Below are 12,263 nucleotides of genomic sequence, written 5' to 3' on the forward strand. Positions count from 1 at the left end.
CCCGAGTGCTGGAATTGCAGGCATGTGCCACCACTGCCCGGCATGTTTGTTCTTTTTTATTGACTTTCTATTCTGCCTTCTCATTGGTTGTAAACCCAACCACATGACCTCCTCATCACTGCTCATCTATACAGACCTCCAGGTCTTCTATGGTTGGTATTGAGATTAAAGGTGTGTGTCTCCATGCTGGCTGTATCCTTGAACATACAGAGATCTGCCTAGCTCTGCCTCTCAAGTGCTGGGCTTAAAGGCGTGTGCTACCACCTCCCAGCTTCTGCTATGGCTTGCTATTAGCTCTGACCCCCCAGGCAACTTTATTAACATACAAATAAAATCACATTTCAGTACAAATAAAATATCACCATACCCACCCTTCTATCCTGTCCCATCACAGACAGCCTTCCTCATAGCTGCTTCATTGTCTAATCCTCCAACAATGTTCTCTGAGGGACAAGAGATTCAGAAAGGGGTAGGGGGAAGACATCAAGCTTTACTTCTGTCTGTGCACTGCAGTTGGTTTTTTGTTTGTTTGTTTTGTTTTTTACTCAAAGGCTCTTCGAGGGGCCCACCACCCAGCTACAAATAAATACACAGAGGCTTATTCTACTTACAAATGCTGGCCTTAGCTTGGCTTGTTTCTTGCCAGCTTTTCTTTAATTATCCTGTCTACCTTTTGCCTCTGAGCTTTGATTTTTCTCTGTTCTCTATACCTTTCTTTACTTCTTACTCCATGGCTTGCTGGGTAGCTGGGTGGCTGGCCCCTGATGTCCTTCTCTCCTCCTTTTCTTGCTTCCTGATCTTTTTCTCTTTCTATTTATTCTCTCTGCCTGCCATTCCCACCTACCCTTTCTCCTGCCTCCCTATTGGCCATTCAGCTCTTTATTAAATCAGTCAGGTGTTTTAGGCAGGCAGAGTAACAGAGCTTCACAGAGTTAAACAAATGCAACATGAAAGAATGCAACACATCTTTGTACCATTCAACAAACGTTCCACAGCATAAACAAGTCTAACACATCTTCAACTAATAGTCTACAGCAGTGCATCTGTTGGGAGTTCCTGTCCAATGTCTCATCAACAACATTAAGCCATAGCAGATGCTATAAGGGTATGATGAGCTATAGAAGTATAGGTGTGTGTGTGTGTGTGTGTGTGTGTGTGTGTGTGTGTGTGTGTGTGTGCATGGTTCAACTACATGCATTCATGAGCACTTGTTACATGCTCCACATGGGTGGAGGTCCTGGGCAACCCGCAGTGGACAGAACAGAACCAAACCACTACAGCTGTTGATGCCGCTGGCTTGGGATCCTTCCCCATCTCTTATACATGAAACAGAGACAGGAATCCTTGGTTCCTTCTGTCCATGTTCCCAAGACAAGATTCAAGACCTGCCCCATCTCACACAGAAACTATTTCCAGCTGCCTGTGGCCTCAGGGCACGGGGTATGTGACCGGTGCACATCAGGGTGCACTGTGGCTCCAGTATACAGGCTGGGGTTCAAGCCAGCGCAGGGAAATAAAATGGCGTAGAATCTGCGACTGCTGATGAGTTAGCTGTCTGTGGCAAAGATCCAGTATGAAGCACTGAATTAAATCAAAATGCACTGCCTTAAACTCTAATGTATTATCTGTCTCTCTGTCTCTCTCTCTGTGTCTCTCTGTCTCTCTGAGACAGGATCTTATTCTATGTCCCACTCTGGCCTGGAATTCACAGAAATCTTCCTGCCTCAGGCTCCCAAGCTCTGGAATCACGCACGCATGCATGCACTCACTCACTCACTCACAAACACCACCTTTCCCTCATATACCTAATGGTTTTATAGTTCAGTGTAGTGAACCAGCAGCTTGTAAGTACATAAATACAGAAGTACATTAATCATAAAAGACACGTGTGCTCTTAGTACTTGGGTCCCGTTCACTAAGAGGTCAGGGCACAGGCTCCTGTCCCCAAAGCCCACTCTCTTAATCACTATATGTGTGGAGGGAGTGCATCCTGGCTCTCATTCATTCAGTTCTCATTCTAGTGACCCTGAGGACCAGGAGCCCTGATGTCCTGGGGTGTGGAGGATTTTGGAACTTTGGGTTGGAAAAGCCATTGAGTGTTTAGAGTCTAATTGGCTGTTTGTGGGAACTTGGTAGATACAAATGTAGAGAGACAGATGACAGAGGATAGTGTGTGAGGTTTCAGAGGGAGGCAAAGACTCTATTTGGCTGTTTGTGTGAGATCTTTGAATTAAGAATCAGTGGTTTCTTCCGACATATGGACCAATGGAATCGAATTGAAGACCCTGACATTAATCCACGTACATATGAACACTTGATTTTTGACCAAAAAAAAAAAACAAAAACAAAAAAAAAAAACAAAAAAAAAACTATACAATGGAAAAAAAGAAAGTATCTTCAACAAATGGTGCTGACATAATTGGATGTCAATATGTAAAAGATTACAAATAGATCCATATCTGTCACCATGCACAAAACTCAAGTCCAAGTAGATCAAAGACCTCAACATAAATCCAGTTACACTAAACTTAATAGAAGAGAAAGTAGGAAGCACTCTTGAATGCATTGGCACCGGAGATCACTTCCTAAATATAACACCAATAGCACAGACACTGAGCTCAACAATTAATAAATGGGATCTCTTGAAACTGAGAAGCTTTTGCAGGGCAAAAGACATGGTCAATAAGACAAAAAGACAGCCTACAGATGGGAAAAGATCTTCACCAACCCCACATCTGACAGAGAACTGAACTCCAAAGTATATAAAGAACTCAAGAAACTAGACATCAAAATACTGAATAGTCCAATTAAAAAATGGGCTAAAGAGCTAAACAGAGAATTCACAAAACAAGAACTACAAATGGCTGAAAGACATTTAAAGAAATGCTCAACATCCTTAATCATCAGAGAAATACAAATCAGAATGACTCTGAGATACCACCTGACACCTGTCAGAATGGCTGTGATCAAAAACACTAATGACAGTCAATGTTGGAGAGGATGTGGAGCAAATGGAACACTCCTCCACTGTTGGTGGGAATGCAAACTTGTACAACCACTGTGGAAATCAGTATGGCGGTTTCTCAGAAAATTGGGAATCGATCTACATCAAAACCCAGTTATACCACTCTTGGGCATATACCCAAGGAATGCTCCATCATATCACAAAGATACATGCTCAACTATGTTCATAGCAGCACTATTTGTAATAGCCAGAACCTGGAAACAACCTAGATGCCCGTCAACTGAAGAATGGATTAAGAAAATGTGGTACATTTACACAATGGAGTACTACTCAGCAGAGAAAAACAATGACAGCATGAATTTTGCAGGCAAATGGATGGAACTAGAAAAAAAATAATCCTGAGTGAGGTAACTAAAACCCAGAAGGACAAACATGGTATGTACTCACTCATAAGTGGATTCTAGATATAAAGCAAAGAACAATCAGACTGCAACCTACAGAACCATGGAGGATATATATATATATAGCAGGGGGGACCCTAGGATGACTGTGGCTTATAATAAGTTTTGGTTTTACTAAATTACTGAGCAAGCCTCAATGAAACATTTCACTATTAAAATAAGAATTTATACTGTATCAAGCTGATAATAGATAGATAGATAGATAGATAGATAGATAGATAGATAGATAGATAGATAGATAATAAATAGCTGAAACAATAAAAATCTAGAAGATATGGTAAAAAAAAAAAAAGAATCAGTGGTTTCTCATCAACTGGGACTGAAAGTCAGCTCTGTAAAAAGAGACCTGCACCATGTAGGCCAAGTCTTCTGGAAGGGGTTTCCTCATGGTCACACACAGAAGCTGTGGTCCAGGGACCAAGACTGCCTCTCAGGGTGACAGCCAGACCTGGTAAAGTGGAAATGTCTCCCAGGTGGTTCTATTTTAGTTCCTCCAAGGCTGCAGGATTGAAGGGGTCATGGAGAGCAGCTGAGGCCTGGCACTGAGAGAGGCCAGGAAAGGCCACTGGAGAAAGTGCAGCCTCAACTGTAGTGGAGAACCCCCTCAAACACTGAAGGTCCCCTGAGCATGAGACCATTGCCAAGGAGAGCAGAACATGTGAAGAGAGCTGGCCTGAGCCTGTGAGACCAGCTGTGTGCTGTGGATGGCAGAGATGAGAAGAACAAAGGCCAGGCCCTTTGGAGCTCAGAAAATGGTGAGTCCCAGATATCAGATATTGAGATTTTTGCACTGTTGGGCTTGGTTTTTATTTTGATCTGATTGTGACTTTCATCTTGGACTAAAAAAAAAGTATTTAATTTGTATTCTTAATTTTATAAGAGCCCACAGTTGAGAGACTAATCTTTATAAGTGTTGGAATTTTAAAAAATAAAATAATTTGGTACTTTAAAGCCACATTATGTTTATAATATGATATTGACATCTTGGGGATAAACAAGAAAGGAAAGGTTATGGTTTAATATGGTGTGCTAGAGTATCATTGTGAAAGAGGCTTATTTGTGTAGCTTTTTCTTGTGGACTTTTATAAACACAAACGTAACAAAGAAGGCAATGATCCATAAAAGGTTGTTTGAGTTCAGAAAAACATGATTAAAAAAACATGTAAATAAACATTAGTATGCACCTACTCAATATTAATGAAATGCCCTTTCCCAGAACTTTCTCTGGACAGATAATTTAAACACAGTTGTCTGGCATGTACTATAGACTATATCTGGGAAATCAGGAAAGCCAGGCAGAAGACCATATCCAGGTTCAGGGCACACTGGAGATTGGGTTCTATAGCTGTGTTCTGACATCCAACAAGAATAAACATGTCTTATAAACTGAATGCAAATGTTTGTCCCAGGAGGCAAGAAATTACGTCCAAGAACAATTCAGGCAACAAAATGCACCTGAGGTAAAAGGCCCTCTGCCTTTTCCCCTGGAGCCCCTCTCTCGGTTCCCCAAGGCATTGTTCACCATGGGTCATCCTTTTGACCATATTCAAACATCTCCCCCCTATTTATTTTTTTTTAAATTTCAGGGTATTTATTCTTGTTTGGAGCCATCGACATCCTAAGAGAAACATGAAGGCATATGGTAAGTGTAATACAAGATCCAAGAGCTCTATGCATGACACCCTGCCATCAGGACCAAGGACCGCGCCTTGTAAGGCATCAGCAATCCCTTTTATTATTATTCCTTGTCCTGAGAATCCAGGCAACTGTTTAAACATGTCTGTTTCTTGTCCTGGTACCCAGTGGTCTAGTTCTTTATACCATATGGGACAGGACCATGACCACATGGAGGGCTGAGCATCCTCAAAAGCTGGGAAGCTTGAGTAATCAGTTTCCCTTGGGGCCAATTGTTTTTTTTAATTAAAGTAAACAAGGTAATAGCAAGAGTATCTCTGGGAATAGGTCCCCCTTTTTATTTTTTAATAGTTGTTTTTTTTTTAAGGGTGGAGTGTGTATGTCCTACAAGTGTTTGATGTTGAAGGTTATAAAGGATTCTAGTGATGTGCTGAATTTGTCGTCTGTATCAGAACTTCTTAAAATTCCTACTAGCAAAAGCTGGGCCATTACCAGTTTTTAACTGCCTGGGAATGCCGGTAATAGTGAATGTCTGCAATAAGGTGGAAATAAGAGCTTTGGAAGATGGTAATTGATCTATCTTTGAATGTTGAATCGTTAATATTTTGTTATAGGAGACTTGACCATCAATACTTGTCATATAGGCATCTTTCCTTGGGGAACAATAGGATTAGCAGTGTGGGCACCGGAGACCTCCGAGTCACTGGCACAAACAAGAATGTTGTTGTCTTCCCAGTTAACAAAGGGAAACGCGGGAGGGTGAGGTACATAAGCCCAGTATGTCCAGCAGTGACAGATGCCAGCCACAGAGACAGCGCAGGGAAAACAGCCACTTCGTAGTCACACCCTTCCCCTGAGGTTTCTCATCAACTCTTTTTCCTCAGTCACTGATTTCTTCACCCTAACCAGCGTTGGTAGGGGTATCTCTTCTTCCGGCATAACTCTGTCACTCCATTCTCTCTCTCTTTTCTTCAGGTATAGCCTCTACAGACGCTTCGGAACCCCTTGGTCCATTTTCGAGAGAGGCCAAATCAGTCTTTCATGTTTTTCACTGGCTTTTCAGCATGGGGGTGGGGGGGGGTGGGGGTGGGGGGTGGGATACAAACACAGCTTCTTTGGCTCCATTGAATTAATGGAGCCAGGCTGCTCAATTGGCCAGACATAACATCTCTCCGAAGAACCGCAACACTGAACTTTTTTCAGAGGGGCCCCAAAATGTTCCACAGCAGTGAGGCCATTCTTGCCCAAATTTTTAAAAACCTTAAGTATATAAAAATAGAAGGTAAAATATTGTGAGGAATAGCCATATCACCCTCCTCCTCCTCCTTTATTTTTAAACAACGTTTAAGCTGTCCATTAGTTCTTTTTATAAAAGATTGACCCTGAGGGTTATATGGAATGCCTGTGATGTGGGTGATATCAAACCATTGGCAAAATTCCCCAAAAGGCTTGTCAGTATATGCAGGAGCATTGTTAGTTTTTTAATATTTTACATAAGATAGCAGAAGCTAGTGTTAAGTCATCCGAACTGCTTAACAAAATTTTTTTTAATTTTTTTTAATGTGGAATACAAATTTAAAGGGTTAATCCATTTCTTTATTTTTGTAAACATCCCTTTTAGCATTTTATTACCACTTTTATTATTATTATTTTGTAGAGAACAGAATATCATCCATAGGATGTACAATAAAAAAGCAAGAGGAAACGGCTCTTTAGCTCTTTTTAAAGCAGTGCTAACAAACTTTTGACATAAAGTTGAGTTATTTGTCATAATTCATTCCCTTTTCCTTGTTGACTGACTATCAGAAGTGGAGGCATTGTCTGCCCTTGGAGGCCATAGCCCCAGTTAAGCCCTTGAGTATGCCCAGCCCAATGTCAGCACAGAGGTGGGTACAATCATTAACATGTCCTTTCTTTTGAAGGGGACGGATGGCAGTCTGGTATGCAGCATTAGTATTTGCTGCAAGCCGCAAAAATATATAAAGTAGGATTTCAGGTGATTATGACAAGCTAATACTTGGAAAAAGCCAAGGGCCTTCCAAAGGTCAAGCTGGGGCTCAAGGAATCTTGGTGATATTTGGCATTTGATTATTAGCCATTTCCTGCTGTGAATTTCTCATGTGCTATTGTAGCTTTTCCATCATTCACTGGGGACCATTTCCCCTCTACAAATGGAATATTTAGAAAACCGTCTATGCTGACAATTATACACAGCCAGAAGCCCAGTTCAAGCCTTCCTGTAATTATTGCCATTGGCAGCATCTGGCTAGGACCATCCCTGAACAGACAAATGAAAGTATCTTATCAGAGATACCTCTGTACTCTCTAAGAACAGACTTAAGCATCCAGACTATCTGTTTGAGAAGGCTTGGCGGATGTGCTAATTAAGCTTAACTTTCTCCTTTCCAAAGTCTTATCTCTAGTTTTATATCCACCTTTAACAATTAACTCAGAACTAAAGGGTTCCAACTTACGGTACATCTAGCTGTGACCGAAGTTGCCTAGCCAAGTTGCCTAGCGACCGAGCACACTTGCCAGAAATGCCCAGAGCAGAGAGAGCTTGGAGAGATAAGGGTCAAAGGGAAAAAAGGGCAGTTTTATTTTCAGAGGACTAGATAGAAAAGAGAAAAGAGAACGGAAGAACTCGATGGGTAAGAACTTGAGAGGAACAGACTGAGATGGGGAAGAACTAGATTGAAGGGTTAAAAGAGAGGACTAGAGGAATGAGATGGAGATGAGGAAGAGCCAGATGGGGAAGAACAAGATGAGAAAGGAGATGGGAGAGGAGCTGAGATGGGAAAGAACTAGACGGATGAGAACCTAGATGGGGCAGCACTAAGATGAGAGACTTAAGATAAAACTTAGAGGGGACAGCAGATAAATATAGAGAGAAATCAGGGAAGAAAGGAGCTAGACATGAGAGCAGAATCGAAGTCATGTAGAGAGAGAACTGACTCAGAAGAATAAAGTGAATGGACTAAAGAGTTTTGTGTACATAGATTTATTTCTTATTAAGATTAAATTATCAGCTGGTTGTAAATTCTTCCAGAACCCTGGGAGAGGACTTTTGAGGGGCTGGATCCCCATAGTCTCCATTAACTATTCTCACATGCCAGTTGCTTAACAATAGTATTGCTGCCTCTCCATCAACTGTAAGACAACTGACCACCTGTAGAAAACAAGAAACAAAATCTTAATGGGGCTCAATTGTCTAATATTAGAAAGTTCCTGCCTTTTTTCCCCCAGAGTCTGGTAACTTATGCCGTGCATCCTCACTCCCAGAAAACAAAGGCACTCCTCTGGGGAACCCTGGCACATCATCTTCCCTTCCCCCATTCATTCCAATCATCTTAGGCCTCAGGTAGAGGATGCTGTGATGGTGCAGGCAGGGGAGTGGACGGCCGGGGGCCTTCATCCCAGAACAGAGCCCACATTTTTACTTTCCAATTTCTTCCATTGGGTCCCTTCCAAACTTGCACTGGAAAAAAAAACTTTTTAGCTTGTAAATTCTTTGTGTGTGTAACGAGGACTATGGGGGTCCAGCCCCTCGATAGTCCCCTCCCAGGGTCGGCGGAAGGCTCTATCAACCAGCAGAGAATCTTTAAGGTCGGTAAATCAGTCTACGCACACAGAGTTCTTTGGTCCATTCGCTTTAATTCCTCTGGCATAACATCCTTTATACACAGCTTCAGTTCTGTTCTCATGTCTAGCTCCTTTCTTGCCTGATTTCTCTCTATATTTATCTACTGTCCCCTCTATGTTCTATCTTAATTCCTTCATATAGTTCTGCCCCTTCTAGGTTCTCATTCATCTTGTTCCTTCCCATATCATCTCCTCTCCCGTCTCCTTCTCTCTCATCTGGCTCTTCCTCATCTTCCATCTCGTTCCTCTAGTACTCTCCTGTAGCCCTTCAATCTACTTCTTCCCCATCTCAGTTTGTTCCTCTCAAGTTCTTACCCATCTCGTTCTTCCATTCTCTTCTCTCCTCCCCTCTATGTCCTCTACTTTACAGTTATATATCTCCCCAAAATCACAATCCTCCCCTCCACCCAGGACACTCAGCCTGAACTTCCTCAGGCAGTGATTGTCCGCTATCAGGATCAAATGGAGGGTTGATAAGAATTACAAAGAGGGGCACTAGTTGTTAATTACCATTTGTGACCCAAAGGGGAAGTGACTAATGAATTAACTAAAGGCTAAATATGGGTAACATCTAAGAAGAGGGATCTTACGTGCACAACTATAACCTTAAATGTGTTTGGTAAAGGATGTTAAAAATCTATAAGTTGCTAGGTCAATGGGAGAAAATAAAACTGTCTTCTTTTTTCCTGTGGCTCCTATCTGTTCAAGCTGTCTGCCGTTTACTGCAGGGTGGGGAAAAGTGTGCTCAATCTCTAGGCAACCTGTGTACAGCTAGATGCCTCTGGTGATAGCTAAAGGGAGATCTGGAACTGGAGGTAAGGTTTGGGAAAGAAGGAAGTAAAGCTTAATTGGCACATCCGCCAGGCCTTCTCAAACAGGTAGCCTGGATGCTTAAGTCTGTTCTTAGAGAGTACGGAGGTATCTCTGATAAGGTACTTTCCTCCATCCGGTGATGGACCTGGCCAGATGCTACCAATAATGATAATTACAGGGAGGCTTGAACTGGGAGTTCTGGCTGAGCATAGCTGTTAGCACAGAAGTTTATCTAAATATTCCTAGAAGTGGTTAGGTAAGTAGTTAGAGGTCTATAAAGTTAGTAAGGCTGTAAGAAAGGAGGGCCTAAGCTAAATTGTGTAAAACTATTACTTAGTGTCCACCTAGCCTAGGCGGCGTCCTCTTGTGAATTTACTGTAAGTCAGGAGACTTGTACGTGGGCTGCTATCACTTGTTAGTCCTTGGAAGTTGGGCGCCCCCCTGGGTGGTGTCTCCTTGTGGAATTTAAGTCAGGAGACTTTCAGGTGGGCTGTAATCATTGTTAGTCTTTGGCAGTTGGGCTTCCACCTGGGTGGTGTTTCCTGTAGTCCTTGAAAGTGGCTAAGGGAGATAACTGGTTCCAGAGAAAGCCTTTCCTGAGGCTGTTCTCCAAATACCTGGAATGTGTATGTCCAGAGAGTGATCAGTCTACACTGTTAGTCCTTCTTAGGGAAAAGTCAATTGGGAAAGCTATGAAGGCACACATGATTTTCATAACAGAATACAGCTGATATATAACAAGCCAAGTAACACCAAAAACTCCTTGGGATTTGGCTTCCTCTGGAGGAATTCCCTGATCCCTCCAGGTAGTGACTTTGCCATAACCAGCTGAGTTCTTATGATATATTTCTGCGGCCCGCAGCATGTGTGTGTTTCATTATTTAGCTCATACTCATACAAAGAATCTCTCAGAGTCTTTTCTAAATCCTTTGGCTTGTCTCCATCTATTGTTTGTATCACAATATGGACCAATGTCCAAGTTAACCCAGAATTGTATCAGAATCCAGGAAAGGTGCAAAGCTACACAGAGAAACGCTGTCTTGAAAAAACCAAAGTAAATAAATAAAGTAAAATAAACACTAGTATTCACATACTAAATATTAACAGAGCAGCCCTTTCCCAGAACTTTCTCAGGACAAACTGATTTAAACACAATTGCCTGGCATTTACTATAGACTCTATCTGGGAAAGCAGAAAAGTAAGGCAGAGGCCATATGCAGATTCAGGGTCAGACCGGGTTCTATCCCTGTGTTCTGGCATCCAACAAGAATAAACATGTCTCATAAATTGAATGTAAATGTTTGTCCCAGGAGGCACAAAATCATGTCCAAGAACACTCCAGGGAAAAAAAAAGCACCCAAGAAAAAGGCTCTCTGCCTTTTTTCCTGGAGCCTCTCTCTCAGTTCCCCCAAGGCAAAGTTCATCATGACTTATTCTTTTGACCGTGTGCCCACAGGATCCTAAGGAATCCCAGACTTAGAAGCATTGGCAGCCACACCCTTTCCTAGAAATCGAAACTGAAAAGCCCTGTACCTGGGTTGAACCCACCTGGGAGACATAGGAGCATCAGGCTGCCGAGGGAAAGCTTCAGGGTCTGAGAATGGAGCAGGGACTCAGCAACACCCCGGCCTCGGAGCTGGACAAGGTCTTTGTGTGGAGGTTAGTAGTGTGTGTGCATGTGTATATAATTCCAGAGCTGGGGAGACTGGGGCAGAAGGATTGCAGTGAGTTCCAGGCAGCCTGGGGCAGGAGGATCCTGAGTTTGAAGCCAACCTAGGAGAACTTCCCTGACCCACAAACAGCAGTGGGACCATGGAGGTAGTGGCTACTGCTCCACGTTGCCAGCTCCTTCTCATCATGTTGGTGACTGCGGTGATGCTGCTACCTGGGACGAAGGGTTTACTGCTGCTGGTTCAGAGAAGAATTGCCAGGACCATCGTGTTACAAGAAAGCATCGGCAAAGGTCAGTTTGGAAAAGTTTGGCAAGACAAATTTTGGTGGGGAGAAATTGTTGTGAAGATTTTCTGTTCTAGGGAAGAATGTTCATGGTTCAGAGAGACAGACATTTATCAGACTGTGATTGCTCCAAACTACAGAGGAGGCAAAAAAAAAAAAAAAAAAAAGTCTGCAGAGAACCATGACCACGCCTAACAGTGACTTTGAAATCTTCAAAAAGGTGACAGGATCCCACAATGATGATTCCACATGGACTATGATAAAGCCATTAAGCTGATTAACACCGCCAAAAGATTGACTTTGGACTACAAACTGGTCAGGACAATTTTGAGATGACTAGCTGAGATGATCCAGCCTGACAGACTACGAGCAAGGACTTATGACAAGCCCTTGCAAAGACTGGACAAATGATACAGGACTTGACAATTAACCCAAAAATTTTCTTTTCAAGATTCCCCAAAGATATCTTCACCCCCAGAAAGCAAAAAGAAAAAGAGAAAATGGATATGAGATAGATCATCAAATCTACTCTGAGAAAAAAGATAAAGAAATAATAGGATAAATAGGTAGATCAGTGAATCTACACTGAAAAGAAAAAGGGGAAGATATAAAAATGACAAAAGGTAGATTACTAAATCTATTATGAAAAGAAAAAATACTTTTAAAAAGAAATTACTTGTTTTAAATAAGATAAGTAATGAAAATTTTTTGTCTGAGTTTATCAAATGTTACTGGACTAGGCATTGTTATATATAATGGAGTTTTTATCTGAATCTGTCAAATGTTATTGG

The sequence above is a fragment of the Peromyscus maniculatus genome, chromosome 23 (genome assembly GCF_049852395.1).
Source record: "Peromyscus maniculatus bairdii isolate BWxNUB_F1_BW_parent chromosome 23, HU_Pman_BW_mat_3.1, whole genome shotgun sequence".
NCBI classification, from domain to species: Eukaryota; Metazoa; Chordata; class Mammalia; order Rodentia; family Cricetidae; genus Peromyscus; species Peromyscus maniculatus.